Source organism: Sceloporus occidentalis, unplaced genomic scaffold (genome assembly GCF_023333645.1).
Source record: "Sceloporus occidentalis isolate IW3139 unplaced genomic scaffold, rSceOcc1.0.p SCAF_7, whole genome shotgun sequence".
Classification (NCBI taxonomy): Eukaryota; Metazoa; Chordata; class Lepidosauria; order Squamata; family Phrynosomatidae; genus Sceloporus; species Sceloporus occidentalis.
The window spans coordinates 41,783,952-41,802,929 of NW_028316987.1; the positions used below are offsets into that span (position 1 = coordinate 41,783,952).

The following is an 18,978-nucleotide window of genomic DNA, read 5'->3' on the forward strand; positions in this document are numbered from 1 at the left end:
GCCATGCAGGAACTCACAGTCAAAGCGCCCCTGACACAGGGTCATCCAGCCTCTTTTTTAAGACCTCCAAAGAGGAAGGCTGCCCAACTCTCCGAGGGAGGCTGTTCCACTGTCGAACAGCTCTTTCTGTCCTCTGTACTGCTTTGGTTACTGGTGGCTTGACAGGATTTCTGCCTGGCTCTGCAACCAAAAGGCTTTCACAGCGGCATACAAATTGTGAATTGGACATTTCCCTGGCCTCAGGCTTACAATCTAAAAAGACAAGACACAAAAGGAGAAGGGAACGGCATCGGGGAAGAAGAAAAGTCCTGCAGGTCTCCTCTCCCTGTGAGGCCGGGACCAGGGCAGATGGACTGGAGCGAGGGCCCATCTTCTCCCTCTGGTTAGGTCCAACGGAGCTGGCCTTCCCTTCCCTCCCCCTGGATGATGGTGGATAGAGGGAGGGCCTTCTTCTTTTTCAGGCAAGGCCTGATGGAGCTGGCCTGGCCTTCCCTCCCTCTGGATGATGGGGCCATCCCAGAGAATCCTTGGATTTCTAGTTTTCTGAGGTACCAGCACTCCTTGGATTTGACTTTTTGGGGACGCGGGCAATGACCACTTTAGGATTTATCCATTTCTTTGCCTTCCCTGCCAGCGCTAGGAATGTTCTTGACCTCTCTTGATCCTCTTGTCCCCAGTTGTATTGTCGTGGTATATTGGTGAGGATGCTAAGCAGGTGTGGTTTGAGGTGGCCTCTGCCTGGGCCTTGTGGGGAGCGTGTGGGGCTCTCCAGGTCGGAGGTGGGGGCGTCTTGCCTTCTTCCATCCTGAGAGGAGGAGCAGGAGGAGGCGGTGTGGCGAGTGTGGCTGCTGCCTGTGTCCAGAAGGAGGTGCTGTGTGGCGTCGTTCTGTGGGAGCCTCTTTGCATTGAAGAGTGGGAAATCGAGCAGAGCGTGTGCCTACGGCCGTACCACCCTGAACACGCCCGATCTCGTCTGATCTCGGAAGCTAAGCAGGGTCAGGCCTGGTTAGTACCTGGATGGGAGACCGCCTGGGAATACCGGGTGCTGTAGGCTTTTTGCCCCTTGCCTTTCTTTGCTTCTCTGTTCTCCATCCAGCTGCCCAAGCCGCCAAACCTTTTCCTTCCAGCAAAACAGAAAAGAAATCCAACTTGGGGCCGTCCCCCCTTTTCTCCGGTCAGGGCCCCAAAACCGAGGGAGCATCTCCAGTGCAGAAACCATGCCGTTTGGTACCGCTTTCCTTGCCACGGGGCCGTCCTAGCGAATCCTTGGCTTTGTAGTTTTCTGATGCAGGAGCACGTTTTGGCAGTCAGAAGGCCTTGTGAAACTTCAGATCCCAGGATGCCCTTGCAAGGAGCTCCTGCACTGAAAGTAGCATCGCAGAATCCTAGAGCTGGAAGGAACCACAAGGGCCATCCAGTCCAAACCCCTGCCATGCAGGAACTCGCAGTCAAAGCGCCCCTGACACAGGGTCATCCAGCCTCTTTTTTAAGACCTCCAAAGAGGAAGGCTGCCCAACTCTCCGAGGGAGGCTGTTCCACTGTCGAACAGCTCTTTCTGTCCTCTGTACTGCTTTGGTTACTGGTGGCTTGACAGGATTTCTGCCTGGCTCTGCAACCAAAAGGCTTTCACAGCGGCATACAAATTGTGAATTGGACATTTCCCTGGCCTCAGGCTTACAATCTAAAAAGACAAGACACAAAAGGAGAAGGGAACGGCATCGGGGAAGAAGAAAAGTCCTGCAGGTCTCCTCTCCCTGTGAGGCCGGGACCAGGGCAGATGGACTGGAGCGAGGGCCCATCTTCTCCCTCTGGTTAGGTCCAACGGAGCTGGCCTTCCCTTCCCTCCCCCTGGATGATGGTGGATAGAGGGAGGGCCTTCTTCTTTTTCAGGCAAGGCCTGATGGAGCTGGCCTGGCCTTCCCTCCCTCTGGATGATGGGGCCATCCCAGAGAATCCTTGGATTTCTAGTTTTCTGAGGTACCAGCACTCCTTGGATTTGACTTTTTGGGGACGCGGGCAATGACCGCTTTAGGATTTATCCATTTCTTTGCCTTCCCTGCCAGCGCTAGGAATGTTCTTGACCTCTCTTGATCCTCTTGTCCCCAGTTGTATTGTCGTGGTATATTGGTGAGGATGCTAAGCAGGTGTGGTTTGAGGTGGCCTCTGCCTGGGCCTTGTGGGGAGCGTGTGGGGCTCTCCAGGTCGGAGGTGGGGGCGTCTTGCCTTCTTCCATCCTGAGAGGAGGAGCAGGAGGAGGCGGTGTGGCGAGTGTGGCTGCTGCCTGTGTCCAGAAGGAGGTGCTGTGTGGCGTCGTTCTGTGGGAGCCTCTTTGCATTGAAGAGTGGGAAATCGAGCAGAGCGTGTGCCTACAGCCATACCACCCTGAACACGCCCGATCTTGTCTGATCTTGGAAGCTAAGCAGGGTCGGGCCTGGTTAGTACCTGGATGGGAGACCGCCTGGGAATACCGGGTGCTGTAGGCTTTTTGCCCCTTGCCTTTCTTTGCTTCTCTGTTCTCCATCCAGCTGCCCAAGCCGCCAAACCTTTTCCTTCCAGCAAAACAGAAAAGAAATCCAACTTGGGGCCGTCCCCCCTTTTCTCCGGTCAGGGCCCCAAAACCGAGGGAGCATCTCCAGTGCAGAAACCATGCCGTTTGGTACCGCTTTCCTTGCCACGGGGCCGTCCTAGCGAATCCTTGGCTTTGTAGTTTTCTGATGCAGGAGCACGTTTTGGCAGTCAGAAGGCCTTGTGAAACTTCAGATCCCAGGATGCCCTTGCAAGGAGCTCCTGCACTGAAAGTAGCATCGCGGAATCCTAGAGCTGGAAGGAACCACAAGGGCCATCCAGCCAAACCCCTGCCATGCAGGAACTCACAGTCAAAGCGCCCCTGACACAGGGTCATCCAGCCTCTTTTTTAAGACCTCCAAAGAGGAAGGCTGCCCAACTCTCCGAGGGAGGCTGTTCCACTGTCGAACAGCTCTTTCTGTCCTCTGTACTGCTTTGGTTACTGGTGGCTTGACAGGATTTCTGCCTGGCTCTGCAACCAAAAGGCTTTCACAGCAGCATACAAATTGTGAATTGGACATTTCCCTGGCCTCAGGCTTACAATCTAAAAAGACAAGACACAAAAGGAGAAGGGAACGGCATCGGGGAAGAAGAAAAGTCCTGCAGGTCTCCTCTCCCTGTGAGGCCGGGACCAGGGCAGATGGACTGGAGCGAGGGCCCATCTTCTCCCTCTGGTTAGGTCCAACGGAGCTGGCCTTCCCTTCCCTCCCCCTGGATGATGGTGGATAGAGGGAGGGCCTTCTTCTTTTTCAGGCAAGGCCTGATGGAGCTGGCCTGGCCTTCCCTCCCTCTGGATGATGGGGCCATCCCAGAGAATCCTTGGATTTCTAGTTTTCTGAGGTACCAGCACTCCTTGGATTTGACTTTTTGGGGACGCGGGCAATGACCACTTTAGGATTTATCCATTTCTTTGCCTTCCCTGCCAGCGCTAGGAATGTTCTTGACCTCTCTTGATCCTCTTGTCCCCAGTTGTATTGTCGTGGTATATTGGTGAGGATGCTAAGCAGGTGTGGTTTGAGGTGGCCTCTGCCTGGGCCTTGTGGGGAGCGTGTGGGGCTCTCCAGGTCGGAGGTGGGGGCGTCTTGCCTTCTTCCATCCTGAGAGGAGGAGCAGGAGGAGGCGGTGTGGCGAGTGTGGCTGCTGCCTGTGTCCAGAAGGAGGTGCTGTGTGGCGTCGTTCTGTGGGAGCCTCTTTGCATTGAAGAGTGGGAAATCGAGCAGAGCGTGTGCCTACGGCCATACCACCCTGAACACGCCCGATCTCGTCTGATCTCGGAAGCTAAGCAGGGTCGGGCCTGGTTAGTACCTGGATGGGAGACCGCCTGGGAATACCGGGTGCTGTAGGCTTTTTGCCCCTTGCCTTTCTTTGCTTCTCTGTTCTCCATCCAGCTGCTCAAGCCGCCAAACCTTTTCCTTCCAGCAAAACAGAAAAGAAATCCAACTTGGGGCCGTCCCCCCTTTTCTCCGGTCAGGGCCCCAAAACCGAGGGAGCATCTCCAGTGCAGAAACCATGCCGTTTGGTACCGCTTTCCTTGCCACGGGGCCGTCCTAGCGAATCCTTGGCTTTGTAGTTTTCTGATGCAGGAGCACGTTTTGGCAGTCAGAAGGCCTTGTGAAACTTCAGATCCCAGGATGCCCTTGCAAGGAGCTCCTGCACTGAAAGTAGCATCGCGGAATCCTGGAGCTGGAAGGAACCACAAGGGCCATCCAGCCAAACCCCTGCCATGCAGGAACTCACAGTCAAAGCGCCCCTGACACAGGGTCATCCAGCCTCTTTTTTAAGACCTCCAAAGAGGAAGGCTGCCCAACTCTCCGAGGGAGGCTGTTCCACTGTCGAACAGCTCTTTCTGTCCTCTGTACTGCTTTGGTTACTGGTGGCTTGACAGGATTTCTGCCTGGCTCTGCAACCAAAAGGCTTTCACAGCGGCATACAAATTGTGAATTGGACATTTCCCTGGCCTCAGGCTTACAATCTAAAAAGACAAGACACAAAAGGAGAAGGGAACGGCATCGGGGAAGAAGAAAAGTCCTGCAGGTCTCCTCTCCCTGTGAGGCCGGGACCAGGGCAGATGGACTGGAGCGAGGGCCCATCTTCTCCCTCTGGTTAGGTCCAACGGAGCTGGCCTTCCCTTCCCTCCCCCTGGATGATGGTGGATAGAGGGAGGGCCTTCTTCTTTTTCAGGCAAGGCCTGATGGAGCTGGCCTGGCCTTCCCTCCCTCTGGATGATGGGGCCATCCCAGAGAATCCTTGGATTTCTAGTTTTCTGAGGTACCAGCACTCCTTGGATTTGACTTTTTGGGGACGCGGGCAATGACCACTTTAGGATTTATCCATTTCTTTGCCTTCCCTGCCAGCGCTAGGAATGTTCTTGACCTCTCTTGATCCTCTTGTCCCCAGTTGTATTGTCGTGGTATATTGGTGAGGATGCTAAGCAGGTGTGGTTTGAGGTGGCCTCTGCCTGGGCCTTGTGGGGAGCGTGTGGGGCTCTCCAGGTCGGAGGTGGGGGCGTCTTGCCTTCTTCCATCCTGAGAGGAGGAGCAGGAGGAGGCGGTGTGGCGAGTGTGGCTGCTGCCTGTGTCCAGAAGGAGGTGCTGTGTGGCGTCGTTCTGTGGGAGCCTCTTTGCATTGAAGAGTGGGAAATCGAGCAGAGCGTGTGCCTACGGCCATACCACCCTGAACACGCCCGATCTCGTCTGATCTCGGAAGCTAAGCAGGGTCGGGCCTGGTTAGTACCTGGATGGGAGACCGCCTGGGAATACCGGATGCTGTAGGCTTTTTGCCCCTTGCCTTTCTTTGCTTCTCTGTTCTCCATCCAGCTGCTCAAGCCGCCAAACCTTTTCCTTCCAGCAAAACAGAAAAGAAATCCAACTTGGGGCCGTCCCCCCTTTTCTCCGGTCAGGGCCCCAAAACCGAGGGAGCATCTCCAGTGCAGAAACCATGCCGTTTGGTACCGCTTTCCTTGCCACGGGGCCGTCCTAGCGAATCCTTGGCTTTGTAGTTTTCTGATGCAGGAGCACGTTTTGGCAGTCAGAAGGCCTTGTGAAACTTCAGATCCCAGGATGCCCTTGCAAGGAGCTCCTGCACTGAAAGTAGCATCACGGAATCCTAGAGCTGGAAGGAACCACAAGGGCCATCCAGTCCAAACCCCTGCCATGCAGGAACTCGCAGTCAAAGCGCCCCTGACACAGGGTCATCCAGCCTCTTTTTTAAGACCTCCAAAGAGGAAGGCTGCCCAACTCTCCGAGGGAGGCTGTTCCACTGTCGAACAGCTCTTTCTGTCCTCTGTACTGCTTTGGTTACTGGTGGCTTGACAGGATTTCTGCCTGGCTCTGCAACCAAAAGGCTTTCACAGCGGCATACAAATTGTGAATTGGACATTTCCCTGGCCTCAGGCTTACAATCTTAAAAGACAAGACACAAAAGGAGAAGGGAACGGCATCGGGGAAGAAGAAAAGTCCTGCAGGTCTCCTCTCCCTGTGAGGCCGGGACCAGGGCAGATGGACTGGAGCGAGGGCCCATCTTCTCCCTCTGGTTAGGTCCAACGGAGCTGGCCTTCCCTTCCCTCCCCCTGGATGATGGTGGATAGAGGGAGGGCCTTCTTCTTTTTCAGGCAAGGCCTGATGGAGCTGGCCTGGCCTTCCCTCCCTCTGGATGATGGGGCCATCCCAGAGAATCCTTGGATTTCTAGTTTTCTGAGGTACCAGCACTCCTTGGATTTGACTTTTTGGGGACGCGGGCAATGACCACTTTAGGATTTATCCATTTCTTTGCCTTCCCTGCCAGCGCTAGGAATGTTCTTGACCTCTCTTGATCCTCTTGTCCCCAGTTGTATTGTCGTGGTATATTGGTGAGGATGCTAAGCAGGTGTGGTTTGAGGTGGCCTCTGCCTGGGCCTTGTGGGGAGCGTGTGGGGCTCTCCAGGTCGGAGGTGGGGGCGTGTTGCCTTCTTCCATCCTGAGAGGAGGAGCAGGAGGAGGCGGTGTGGCGAGTGTGGCTGCTGCCTGTGTCCAGAAGGAGGTGCTGTGTGGCGTCGTTCTGTGGGAGCCTCTTTGCATTGAAGAGTGGGAAATCGAGCAGAGCGTGTGCCTACGGCCATACCACCCTGAACACGCCCGATCTCGTCTGATCTCGGAAGCTAAGCAGGGTCGGGCCTGGTTAGTACCTGGATGGGAGACCGCCTGGGAATACCGGGTGCTGTAGGCTTTTTGCCCCTTGCCTTTCTTTGCTTCTCTGTTCTCCATCCAGCTGCCCAAGCCGCCAAACCTTTTCCTTCCAGCAAAACAGAAAAGAAATCCAACTTGGGGCCGTCCCCCCTTTTCTCCGGTCAGGGCCCCAAAACCGAGGGAGCATCTCCAGTGCAGAAACCATGCCGTTTGGTACCGCTTTCCTTGCCACGGGGCCGTCCTAGCGAATCCTTGGCTTTGTAGTTTTCTGATGCAGGAGCACGTTTTGGCAGTCAGAAGGCCTTGTGAAACTTCAGATCCCAGGATGCCCTTGCAAGGAGCTCCTGCACTGAAAGTAGCATCGCGGAATCCTAGAGCTGGAAGGAACCACAAGGGCCATCCAGTCCAAACCCCTGCCATGCAGGAACTCGCAGTCAAAGCACCCGTGACACAGGGTCATCCAGCCTCTTTTTTAAGACCTCCAAAGAGGAAGGCTGCCCAACTCTCCGAGGGAGGCTGTTCCACTGTCGAACAGCTCTTTCTGTCCTCTGTACTGCTTTGGTTACTGGTGGCTTGACAGGATTTCTGCCTGGCTCTGCAACCAAAAGGCTTTCACAGCGGCATACAAATTGTGAATTGGACATTTCCCTGGCCTCAGGCTTACAATCTAAAAAGACAAGACACAAAAGGAGAAGGGAACGGCATCGGGGAAGAAGAAAAGTCCTGCAGGTCTCCTCTCCCTGTGAGGCCGGGACCAGGGCAGATGGACTGGAGCGAGGGCCCATCTTCTCCCTCTGGTTAGGTCCAACGGAGCTGGCCTTCCCTTCCCTCCCCCTGGATGATGGTGGATAGAGGGAGGGCCTTCTTCTTTTTCAGGCAAGGCCTGATGGAGCTGGCCTGGCCTTCCCTCCCTCTGGATGATGGGGCCATCCCAGAGAATCCTTGGATTTCTAGTTTTCTGAGGTACCAGCACTCCTTGGATTTGACTTTTTGGGGACGCGGGCAATGACCACTTTAGGATTTATCCATTTCTTTGCCTTCCCTGCCAGCGCTAGGAATGTTCTTGACCTCTCTTGATCCTCTTGTCCCCAGTTGTATTGTCGTGGTATATTGGTGAGGATGCTAAGCAGGTGTGGTTTGAGGTGGCCTCTGCCTGGGCCTTGTGGGGAGCGTGTGGGGCTCTCCAGGTCGGAGGTGGGGGCGTGTTGCCTTCTTCCATCCTGAGAGGAGGAGCAGGAGGAGGCGGTGTGGCGAGTGTGGCTGCTGCCTGTGTCCAGAAGGAGGTGCTGTGTGGCGTCGTTCTGTGGGAGCCTCTTTGCATTGAAGAGTGGGAAATCGAGCAGAGCGTATGCCTACGGCCATACCACCCTGAACACGCCCGATCTCGTCTGATCTCGGAAGCTAAGCAGGGTCGGGCCTGGTTAGTACCTGGATGGGAGACCGCCTGGGAATACCGGGTGCTGTAGGCTTTTTGCCCCTTGCCTTTCTTTGCTTCTCTGTTCTCCATCCAGCTGCTCAAGCCGCCAAACCTTTTCCTTCCAGCAAAACAGAAAAGAAATCCAACTTGGGGCCGTCCCCCCTTTTCTCCGGTCAGGGCCCCAAAACCGAGGGAGCATCTCCAGTGCAGAAACCATGCCGTTTGGTACCGCTTTCCTTGCCACGGGGCCGTCCTAGCGAATCCTTGGCTTTGTAGTTTTCTGATGCAGGAGCACGTTTTGGCAGTCAGAAGGCCTTGTGAAACTTCAGATCCCAGGATGCCCTTGCAAGGAGCTCCTGCACTGAAAGTAGCCTCACGGAATCCTAGAGCTGGAAGGAACCACAAGGGCCATCCAGTCCAAACCCCTGCCATGCAGGAACTCGCAGTCAAAGCGCCCCTGACACAGGGTCATCCAGCCTCTTTTTTAAGACCTCCAAAGAGGAAGGCTGCCCAACTCTCCGAGGGAGGCTGTTCCACTGTCGAACAGCTCTTTCTGTCCTCTGTACTGCTTTGGTTACTGGTGGCTTGACAGGATTTCTGCCTGGCTCTGCAACCAAAAGGCTTTCACAGCGGCATACAAATTGTGAATTGGACATTTCCCTGGCCTCAGGCTTACAATCTAAAAAGACAAGACACAAAAGGAGAAGGGAACGGCATCGGGGAAGAAGAAAAGTCCTGCAGGTCTCCTCTCCCTGTGAGGCCGGGACCAGGGCAGATGGACTGGAGCGAGGGCCCATCTTCTCCCTCTGGTTAGGTCCAACGGAGCTGGCCTTCCCTTCCCTCCCCCTGGATGATGGTGGATAGAGGGAGGGCCGCCTTCTTTTTCAGGCAAGGCCTGATGGAGCTGGCCTGGCCTTCCCTCCCTCTGGATGATGGGGCCATCCCAGAGAATCCTTGGATTTCTAGTTTTCTGAGGTACCAGCACTCCTTGGATTTGACTTTTTGGGGACGCGGGCAATGACCACTTTAGGATTTATCCATTTCTTTGCCTTCCCTGCCAGCGCTAGGAATGTTCTTGACCTCTCTTGATCCTCTTGTCCCCAGTTGTATTGTCGTGGTATATTGGTGAGGATGCTAAGCAGGTGTGGTTTGAGGTGGCCTCTGCCTGGGCCTTGTGGGGAGCGTGTGGGGCTCTCCAGGTCGGAGGTGGGGGCGTCTTGCCTTCTTCCATCCTGAGAGGAGGAGCAGGAGGAGGCGGTGTGGCGAGTGTGGCTGCTGCCTGTGTCCAGAAGGAGGTGCTGTGTGGCGTCGTTCTGTGGGAGCCTCTTTGCATTGAAGAGTGGGAAATCGAGCAGAGCGTGTGCCTACGGCCATACCACCCTGAACACGCCCGATCTCGTCTGATCTCGGAAGCTAAGCAGGGTCGGGCCTGGTTAGTACCTGGATGGGAGACCGCCTGGGAATACCGGGTGCTGTAGGCTTTTTGCCCCTTGCCTTTCTTTGCTTCTCTGTTCTCCATCCAGCTGCCCAAGCCGCCAAACCTTTTCCTTCCAGCAAAACAGAAAAGAAATCCAACTTGGGGCCGTCCCCCCTTTTCTCCGGTCAGGGCCCCAAAACCGAGGGAGCATCTCCAGTGCAGAAACCATGCCGTTTGGTACCGCTTTCCTTGCCACGGGGCCGTCCTAGCGAATCCTTGGCTTTGTAGTTTTCTGATGCAGGAGCACGTTTTGGCAGTCAGAAGGCCTTGTGAAAGTTCAGATCCCAGGATGCCCTTGCAAGGAGCTCCTGCACTGAAAGTAGCATCGCGGAATCCTAGAGCTGGAAGGAACCACAAGGGCCATCCAGTCCAAACCCCTGCCATGCAGGAACTCGCAGTCAAAGCGCCCGTGACACAGGGTCATCCAGCCTCTTTTTTAAGACCTCCAAAGAGGAAGGCTGCCCAACTCTCCGAGGGAGGCTGTTCCACTGTCGAACAGCTCTTTCTGTCCTCTGTACTGCTTTGGTTACTGGTGGCTTGACAGGATTTCTGCCTGGCTCTGCAACCAAAAGGCTTTCACAGCGGCATACAAATTGTGAATTGGACATTTCCCTGGCCTCAGGCTTACAATCTAAAAAGACAAGACACAAAAGGAGAAGGGAACGGCATCGGGGAAGAAGAAAAGTCCTGCAGGTCTCCTCTCCCTGTGAGGCCGGGACCAGGGCAGATGGACTGGAGCGAGGGCCCATCTTCTCCCTCTGGTTAGGTCCAACGGAGCTGGCCTTCCCTTCCCTCCCCCTGGATGATGGTGGATAGAGGGAGGGCCTTCTTCTTTTTCAGGCAAGGCCTGATGGAGCTGGCCTGGCCTTCCCTCCCTCTGGATGATGGGGCCATCCCAGAGAATCCTTGGATTTCTAGTTTTCTGAGGTACCAGCACTCCTTGGATTTGACTTTTTGGGGACGCGGGCAATGACCACTTTAGGATTTATCCATTTCTTTGCCTTCCCTGCCAGCGCTAGGAATGTTCTTGACCTCTCTTGATCCTCTTGTCCCCAGTTGTATTGTCGTGGTATATTGGTGAGGATGCTAAGCAGGTGTGGTTTGAGGTGGCCTCTGCCTGGGCCTTGTGGGGAGCGTGTGGGGCTCTCCAGGTCGGAGGTGGGGGCGTCTTGCCTTCTTCCATCCTGAGAGGAGGAGCAGGAGGAGGCGGTGTGGCGAGTGTGGCTGCTGCCTGTGTCCAGAAGGAGGTGCTGTGTGGCGTCGTTCTGTGGGAGCCTCTTTGCATTGAAGAGTGGGAAATCGAGCAGAGCGTATGCCTACGGCCATACCACCCTGAACACGCCCGATCTCGTCTGATCTCGGAAGCTAAGCAGGGTCGGGCCTGGTTAGTACCTGGATGGGAGACCGCCTGGGAATACCGGGTGCTGTAGGCTTTTTGCCCCTTGCCTTTCTTTGCTTCTCTGTTCTCCATCCAGCTGCCCAAGCCGCCAAACCTTTTCCTTCCAGCAAAACAGAAAAGAAATCCAACTTGGGGCCGTCCCCCCTTTTCTCCGGTCAGGGCCCCAAAACCGAGGGAGCATCTCCAGTGCAGAAACCATGCCGTTTGGTACCGCTTTCCTTGCCACGGGGCCGTCCTAGCGAATCCTTGGCTTTGTAGTTTTCTGATGCAGGAGCACGTTTTGGCAGTCAGAAGGCCTTGTGAAACTTCAGATCCCAGGATGCCCTTGCAAGGAGCTCCTGCACTGAAAGTAGCCTCACGGAATCCTAGAGCTGGAAGGAACCACAAGGGCCATCCAGTCCAAACCCCTGCCATGCAGGAACTCGCAGTCAAAGCGCCCGTGACACAGGGTCATCCAGCCTCTTTTTTAAGACCTCCAAAGAGGAAGGCTGCCCAACTCTCCGAGGGAGGCTGTTCCACTGTCGAACAGCTCTTTCTGTCCTCTGTACTGCTTTGGTTACTGGTGGCTTGACAGGATTTCTGCCTGGCTCTGCAACCAAAAGGCTTTCACAGCGGCATACAAATTGTGAATTGGACATTTCCCTGGCCTCAGGCTTACAATCTAAAAAGACAAGACACAAAAGGAGAAGGGAACGGCATCGGGGAAGAAGAAAAGTCCTGCAGGTCTCCTCTCCCTGTGAGGCCGGGACCAGGGCAGATGGACTGGAGCGAGGGCCCATCTTCTCCCTCTGGTTAGGTCCAACGGAGCTGGCCTTCCCTTCCCTCCCCCTGGATGATGGTGGATAGAGGGAGGGCCTTCTTCTTTTTCAGGCAAGGCCTGATGGAGCTGGCCTGGCCTTCCCTCCCTCTGGATGATGGGGCCATCCCAGAGAATCCTTGGATTTCTAGTTTTCTGAGGTACCAGCACTCCTTGGATTTGACTTTTTGGGGACGCGGGCAATGACCACTTTAGGATTTATCCATTTCTTTGCCTTCCCTGCCAGCGCTAGGAATGTTCTTGACCTCTCTTGATCCTCTTGTCCCCAGTTGTATTGTCGTGGTATATTGGTGAGGATGCTAAGCAGGTGTGGTTTGAGGTGGCCTCTGCCTGGGCCTTGTGGGGAGCGTGTGGGGCTCTCCAGGTCGGAGGTGGGGGCGTCTTGCCTTCTTCCATCCTGAGAGGAGGAGCAGGAGGAGGCGGTGTGGCGAGTGTGGCTGCTGCCTGTGTCCAGAAGGAGGTGCTGTGTGGCGTCGTTCTGTGGGAGCCTCTTTGCATTGAAGAGTGGGAAATCGAGCAGAGCGTGTGCCTACGGCCATACCACCCTGAACACGCCCGATCTCGTCTGATCTCGGAAGCTAAGCAGGGTCGGGCCTGGTTAGTACCTGGATGGGAGACCGCCTGGGAATACCGGGTGCTGTAGGCTTTTTGCCCCTTGCCTTTCTTTGCTTCTCTGTTCTCCATCCAGCTGCTCAAGCCGCCAAACCTTTTCCTTCCAGCAAAACAGAAAAGAAATCCAACTTGGGGCCGTCCCCCCTTTTCTCCGGTCAGGGCCCCAAAACCGAGGGAGCATCTCCAGTGCAGAAACCATGCCGTTTGGTACCGCTTTCCTTGCCACGGGGCCGTCCTAGCGAATCCTTGGCTTTGTAGTTTTCTGATGCAGGAGCACGTTTTGGCAGTCAGAAGGCCTTGTGAAACTTCAGATCCCAGGATGCCCTTGCAAGGAGCTCCTGCACTGAAAGTAGCCTCACGGAATCCTAGAGCTGGAAGGAACCACAAGGGCCATCCAGTCCAAACCCCTGCCATGCAGGAACTCGCAGTCAAAGCGCCCCTGACACAGGGTCATCCAGCCTCTTTTTTAAGACCTCCAAAGAGGAAGGCTGCCCAACTCTCCGAGGGAGGCTGTTCCACTGTCGAACAGCTCTTTCTGTCCTCTGTACTGCTTTGGTTACTGGTGGCTTGACAGGATTTCTGCCTGGCTCTGCAACCAAAAGGCTTTCACAGCGGCATACAAATTGTGAATTGGACATTTCCCTGGCCTCAGGCTTACAATCTAAAAAGACAAGACACAAAAGGAGAAGGGAACGGCATCGGGGAAGAAGAAAAGTCCTGCAGGTCTCCTCTCCCTCTGAGGCCGGGACCAGGACAGATGGACTGGAGCGAGGGCCCATCTTCTCCCTCTGGTTAGGTCCAACGGAGCTGGCCTTCCCTTCCCTCCCCCTGGATGATGGTGGATAGAGGGAGGGCCTTCTTCTTTTTCAGGCAAGGCCTGATGGAGCTGGCCTGGCCTTCCCTCCCTCTGGATGATGGGACCATCCCAGAGAATCCTTGGATTTCTAGTTTTCTGAGGTACCAGCACTCCTTGGATTTGACTTTTTGGGGACGCGGGCAATGACCACTTTAGGATTTATCCATTTCTTTGCCTTCCCTGCCAGCGCTAGGAATGTTCTTGACCTCTCTTGATCCTCTTGTCCCCAGTTGTATTGTCGTGGTATATTGGTGAGGATGCTAAGCAGGTGTGGTTTGAGGTGGCCTCTGCCTGGGCCTTGTGGGGAGCGTGTGGGGCTCTCCAGGTCGGAGGTGGGGGCGTCTTGCCTTCTTCCATCCTGAGAGGAGGAGCAGGAGGAGGCGGTGTGGCGAGTGTGGCTGCTGCCTGTGTCCAGAAGGAGGTGCTGTGTGGCGTCGTTCTGTGGGAGCCTCTTTGCATTGAAGAGTGGGAAATCGAGCAGAGCGTGTGCCTACGGCCATACCACCCTGAACACGCCCGATCTCGTCTGATCTCGGAAGCTAAGCAGGGTCGGGCCTGGTTAGTACCTGGATGGGAGACCGCCTGGGAATACCGGGTGCTGTAGGCTTTTTGCCCCTTGCCTTTCTTTGCTTCTCTGTTCTCCATCCAGCTGCCCAAGCCGCCAAACCTTTTCCTTCCAGCAAAACAGAAAAGAAATCCAACTTGGGGCCGTCCCCCCTTTTCTCCGGTCAGGGCCCCAAAACCGAGGGAGCATCTCCAGTGCAGAAACCATGCCGTTTGGTACCGCTTTCCTTGCCACGGGGCCGTCCTAGCGAATCCTTGGCTTTGTAGTTTTCTGATGCAGGAGCACGTTTTGGCAGTCAGAAGGCCTTGTGAAACTTCAGATCCCAGGATGCCCTTGCAAGGAGCTCCTGCACTGAAAGTAGCATCACGGAATCCTAGAGCTGGAAGGAACCACAAGGGCCATCCAGTCCAAACCCCTGCCATGCAGGAACTCGCAGTCAAAGCGCCCGTGACACAGGGTCATCCAGCCTCTTTTTTAAGACCTCCAAAGAGGAAGGCTGCCCAACTCTCCGAGGGAGGCTGTTCCACTGTCGAACAGCTCTTTCTGTCCTCTGTACTGCTTTGGTTACTGGTGGCTTGACAGGATTTCTGCCTGGCTCTGCAACCAAAAGGCTTTCACAGCGGCATACAAATTGTGAATTGGACATTTCCCTGGCCTCAGGCTTACAATCTAAAAAGACAAGACACAAAAGGAGAAGGGAACGGCATCGGGGAAGAAGAAAAGTCCTGCAGGTCTCCTCTCCCTGTGAGGCCGGGACCAGGGCAGATGGACTGGAGCGAGGGCCCATCTTCTCCCTCTGGTTAGGTCCAACGGAGCTGGCCTTCCCTTCCCTCCCCCTGGATGATGGTGGATAGAGGGAGGGCCTTCTTCTTTTTCAGGCAAGGCCTGATGGAGCTGGCCTGGCCTTCCCTCCCTCTGGATGATGGGGCCATCCCAGAGAATCCTTGGATTTCTAGTTTTCTGAGGTACCAGCACTCCTTGGATTTGACTTTTTGGGGACGCGGGCAATGACCACTTTAGGATTTATCCATTTCTTTGCCTTCCCTGCCAGCGCTAGGAATGTTCTTGACCTCTCTTGATCCTCTTGTCCCCAGTTGTATTGTCGTGGTATATTGGTGAGGATGCTAAGCAGGTGTGGTTTGAGGTGGCCTCTGCCTGGGCCTTGTGGGGAGCGTGTGGGGCTCTCCAGGTCGGAGGTGGGGGCGTCTTGCCTTCTTCCATCCTGAGAGGAGGAGCAGGAGGAGGCGGTGTGGCGAGTGTGGCTGCTGCCTGTGTCCAGAAGGAGGTGCTGTGTGGCGTCGTTCTGTGGGAGCCTCTTTGCATTGAAGAGTGGGAAATCGAGCAGAGCGTGTGCCTACGGCTATACCACCCTGAACACGCCCGATCTCGTCTGATCTCGGAAGCTAAGCAGGGTCGGGCCTGGTTAGTACCTGGATGGGAGACCGCCTGGGAATACCGGGTGCTGTAGGCTTTTTGCCCCTTGCCTTTCTTTGCTTCTCTGTTCTCCATCCAGCTGCCCAAGCCGCCAAACCTTTTCCTTCCAGCAAAACAGAAAAGAAATCCAACTTGGGGCCGTCCCCCCTTTTCTCCGGTCAGGGCCCCAAAACCGAGGGAGCATCTCCAGTGCAGAAACCATGCCGTTTGGTACCGCTTTCCTTGCCACGGGGCCGTCCTAGCGAATCCTTGGCTTTGTAGTTTTCTGATGCAGGAGCACGTTTTGGCAGTCAGAAGGCCTTGTGAAACTTCAGATCCCAGGATGCCCTTGCAAGGAGCTCCTGCACTGAAAGTAGCATCACGGAATCCTAGAGCTGGAAGGAACCACAAGGGCCATCCAGCCAAACCCCTGCCATGCAGGAACTCGCAGTCAAAGCGCCCCTGACACAGGGTCATCCAGCCTCTTTTTTAAGACCTCCAAAGAGGAAGGCTGCCCAACTCTCCAAGGGAGGCTGTTCCACTGTCGAACAGCTCTTTCTGTCCTCTGTACTGCTTTGGTTACTGGTGGCTTGACAGGATTTCTGCCTGGCTCTGCAACCAAAAGGCTTTCACAGCGGCATACAAATTGTGAATTGGACATTTCCCTGGCCTCAGGCTTACAATCTAAAAAGACAAGACACAAAAGGAGAAGGGAACGGCATCGGGGAAGAAGAAAAGTCCTGCAGGTCTTCTCTCCCTCTGAGGCCGGGACCAGGGCAGATGGACTGGAGCGAGGGCCCATCTTCTCCCTCTGGTTAGGTCCAACGGAGCTGGCCTTCCCTTCCCTCCCCCTGGATGATGGTGGATAGAGGGAGGGCCTTCTTCTATTTCAGGCAAGGCCTGATGGAGCTGGCCTGGCCTTCCCTCCCTCTGGATGATCGTGGCTAGAGTGAGGGCCTTCTTCTTTTAAGGTAAGGCCTAATGGAGTTGGCCTGCCTTCTCCCCCCCAGGATTATGTGGTCATCATAGAGAATCCTTGGGTTTCCAGTTTTCTGAGGTTTCAGCACGCTTTGGCAGAGAAGGAGAAAGACCTTGTGAAATTGCACATCCCAGGATGCATTAGGAAGGAGCTCCTATACTAAAACAAAAATCAATCCTAGAGCTGGAAGAAACTACAAGGGCCATGCAATCCAATTCCCTGCCATGCAGGAACTCGCAGTCAACGCAGCCCCAACACATGACCATCCAACTTCTTCCATAAGACCTTCAAAGAAGACGATTCCCCAAATCTCTGAAAGAGGGGTTCCAATGTTGAACGGCTCTTACTGTCAGGATGTTCGTCCTAATGTTTAGGTGGAATCTCTTTTCCTCTAGCTTGCATTCCTTTTTCCAGGTCTTATTCTCTGCTTGCTCCATCCTCAATAGCAATAGCAAGTACAAACAGCTTATCAGTGCACTTAAGCACTCCCTAAGCAATTTACAAAGTTTAAGCTAATTGCCCCCAACAATCTGGCTTGGAAGGATGCAAGCCTGAGTCGAGCTTGAGCCCTTTCGCTGGTATTGAACTTGCAAACTTATGTTTTGTGAGTGAGTGGTTGCAGTACAGGCATTTAATCACTGTGCCACCAGGACATCTGTTGGAATAGGGCTTGGTGCCACATGTGAAGGAGACTAGTGTCACACACTGCTTGATGACTTTTTGGTGATCTGTAAAATCCCCACTTTAAGATTTTCCAAAATCTTCCCCTTTCTATGGAAGCTCTGCTGATTTTATTCATCTCTGTTTATCTTAATGTTTACAGTTATATTCTTGAGGTTCTAATCTAAGTTAACGTGGAAGGCTTCCGACTAAAGAGCAGGCTAATGAATTATTGTAAGAAAACTCTAAGCATGGAAATGGGATCCAAGACATTTGGGAAATTCACAGCTGTCTTTTCCTGTAGCTTGCATCCATTCTTCCGTGTAATATTGTCTGGAGCAGAAGAAAAGAACCTTGTTCTATCCTCAATATGACATCCATTGAAATAGATAAACAGTGCTTGATGCTAGATGTGAACCAAAGGAGGTGGAAGACCTTGTGAAACTGAGGATCCCAGCATCCCCTAGGAAGGAGCTTTGTTGTTGTTCTTAACTGTCCTCAAGTTGATCTCAACTCATGGTGACCCTATGGATAAACATCTCCAAGACCCCCTGCCCTCAACTGTTCACCCCATACTCTTGACCTCCTTAACAGAATCCATCCATCTACCATGTGGCTTTCTTCTCTTCCTACGTCCCTCCACCTTTCCCAGCATTATTGTCTTTTCCAATGAGTCCTACATGTTGTGTCCAAAGTATGACAGCCTCAGTTTCGTCATCTTGGCTTTCAGGGAGGTTTACGGCTTGATCTGCTCTATCACCCATTTGTTTGTCCTTTTGGTTGTCCATGGGATCCTCAGCACTTTTCTCCAGCACCACATCTCAAGTGAATGGATTTTCTTCCTATCTTCTTTCTTAAATGTCCAGCTCTCACATCCATGCATGGTAATAGGGAATACAATGGCTTGTATTATTGTAACCTTTTGCTCAGTTGTATATCTTTGCATTTTAGAATCTTTTCTAGTTCTGTCACAGCTACCCTCCCCATTCTTAATTGTCTTCTGTTTTCCTGACTGCTGTCCCCATTTCTATCAATGTTTGATCCCAGGTATGGGAATTCTTTTACTATTTCTATTTGTTCATTGTCTAGGTTGAACTTGTGAAGGTCTTCAGTGGTCATTATTCTTCTTTATGTTCAACATTAAGTCTGCCTTTGCACTTTCTTCTTTAATCTTCCTTAGTAGGTGTTCCAGGTCTGTGAGGTTTTCTGCCAGTACTATGGTGTCATCTGCATATCTCAGATTGTTGTTATTCCTTCCTCTTATTTTCACTCCTCTTTCTTCTGTGTCCAAGCCTGCTTTTCTTATAACATGTTCTGCATACAAGTTGAACAGATAGATTGAAAGGATACAGCTTTGTCTGACCCCTTTGCCAATTGGGAACCATTCTGTTTCTCTGTTCTGTTCTGAAAGTAGCTTCTTGTCATTAGTACAGATTCTTGACTAGACTATCAGATGTGTTGTCACTCCCATGTCTTTAAGGACATTCCATTGCCTTTCGTGATCTATGCAGTCAAAGGCTTTGCTATAGTTTATAAAGCACATGCTGATTTTCTTTTGGAATTCCCTGGTGTGCTCCATTAGCCATCATATGTTTGCAATGTGGTCCCTAGTGCCTCTTCTTTTCCTGAACCCCGCTTAAACCTCTGGGATTTCTCTCTCTATTTATGGTTGGAGTCTATGTTGCAGAATTTTGAGCGTGATTTTTTTTGCATGGGAGATCAGTGCTATGGTCCTATAGCTGCTGCAGTCTCTTGTGTCTCCCTTTTTGTGAATGGGGATGTATATTGATCACTTCCAATCTGTTGGCCATTGTTTTGTTTTCCATATCTGTTGACATATGGTTAGCACTAGAGTTGACTCAGTCAATGTGGATTGCAGCAGTTCAGTTGGAATATCATCTGTTCCTGGTAATTTGTTTTCCACTATTTCTCTTATTGCAGTTTCACCTCACTTTTTATAATAATAATAATAATAATAATAATAATAATAATAATAGATTTATTTCTAGCCCGCCCAATCACGAAGAATCTTGGCGGGTTACAACAATAAAATAC

General features: G+C 53.3%; 11 non-coding genes across 11 annotated transcripts; all 11 read left to right on the forward strand.

Moving 5' to 3' along the window:
* Positions 1-935: 935 nt before the first annotated feature.
* On the forward strand, positions 936-1,054 carry LOC149309590 (5S ribosomal RNA). The gene has a single exon (XR_016282004.1). It is a non-coding gene; the product is annotated as a 5S ribosomal RNA (ribosomal RNA).
* Positions 1,055-2,364: 1,310 nt separating this feature from the next.
* Positions 2,365-2,483, forward strand: LOC149309591 (5S ribosomal RNA). Its single transcript, XR_016282005.1, has one exon. It is a non-coding gene; the product is annotated as a 5S ribosomal RNA (ribosomal RNA).
* A 1,309-nt stretch (positions 2,484-3,792) lies between these two features.
* LOC149309592 (5S ribosomal RNA) lies at positions 3,793-3,911 on the forward strand. The gene has a single exon (XR_016282049.1). It is a non-coding gene; the product is annotated as a 5S ribosomal RNA (ribosomal RNA).
* Positions 3,912-5,220: 1,309 nt separating this feature from the next.
* LOC149309593 (5S ribosomal RNA) lies at positions 5,221-5,339 on the forward strand. The gene has a single exon (XR_016281997.1). It is a non-coding gene; the product is annotated as a 5S ribosomal RNA (ribosomal RNA).
* A 1,310-nt stretch (positions 5,340-6,649) lies between these two features.
* Positions 6,650-6,768, forward strand: LOC149309594 (5S ribosomal RNA). Its single transcript, XR_016282050.1, has one exon. It is a non-coding gene; the product is annotated as a 5S ribosomal RNA (ribosomal RNA).
* A 1,310-nt stretch (positions 6,769-8,078) lies between these two features.
* Positions 8,079-8,197, forward strand: LOC149309595 (5S ribosomal RNA). Its single transcript, XR_016282051.1, has one exon. It is a non-coding gene; the product is annotated as a 5S ribosomal RNA (ribosomal RNA).
* A 1,310-nt stretch (positions 8,198-9,507) lies between these two features.
* Positions 9,508-9,626, forward strand: LOC149309596 (5S ribosomal RNA). The gene has a single exon (XR_016282052.1). It is a non-coding gene; the product is annotated as a 5S ribosomal RNA (ribosomal RNA).
* Positions 9,627-10,936: 1,310 nt separating this feature from the next.
* On the forward strand, positions 10,937-11,055 carry LOC149309597 (5S ribosomal RNA). The gene has a single exon (XR_016282053.1). It is a non-coding gene; the product is annotated as a 5S ribosomal RNA (ribosomal RNA).
* A 1,310-nt stretch (positions 11,056-12,365) lies between these two features.
* Positions 12,366-12,484, forward strand: LOC149309598 (5S ribosomal RNA). Its single transcript, XR_016282054.1, has one exon. It is a non-coding gene; the product is annotated as a 5S ribosomal RNA (ribosomal RNA).
* A 1,310-nt stretch (positions 12,485-13,794) lies between these two features.
* Positions 13,795-13,913, forward strand: LOC149309599 (5S ribosomal RNA). Its single transcript, XR_016282055.1, has one exon. It is a non-coding gene; the product is annotated as a 5S ribosomal RNA (ribosomal RNA).
* Positions 13,914-15,223: 1,310 nt separating this feature from the next.
* LOC149309600 (5S ribosomal RNA) lies at positions 15,224-15,342 on the forward strand. Its single transcript, XR_016282057.1, has one exon. It is a non-coding gene; the product is annotated as a 5S ribosomal RNA (ribosomal RNA).
* The last annotated feature ends 3,636 nt before the right edge of the window (positions 15,343-18,978 follow it).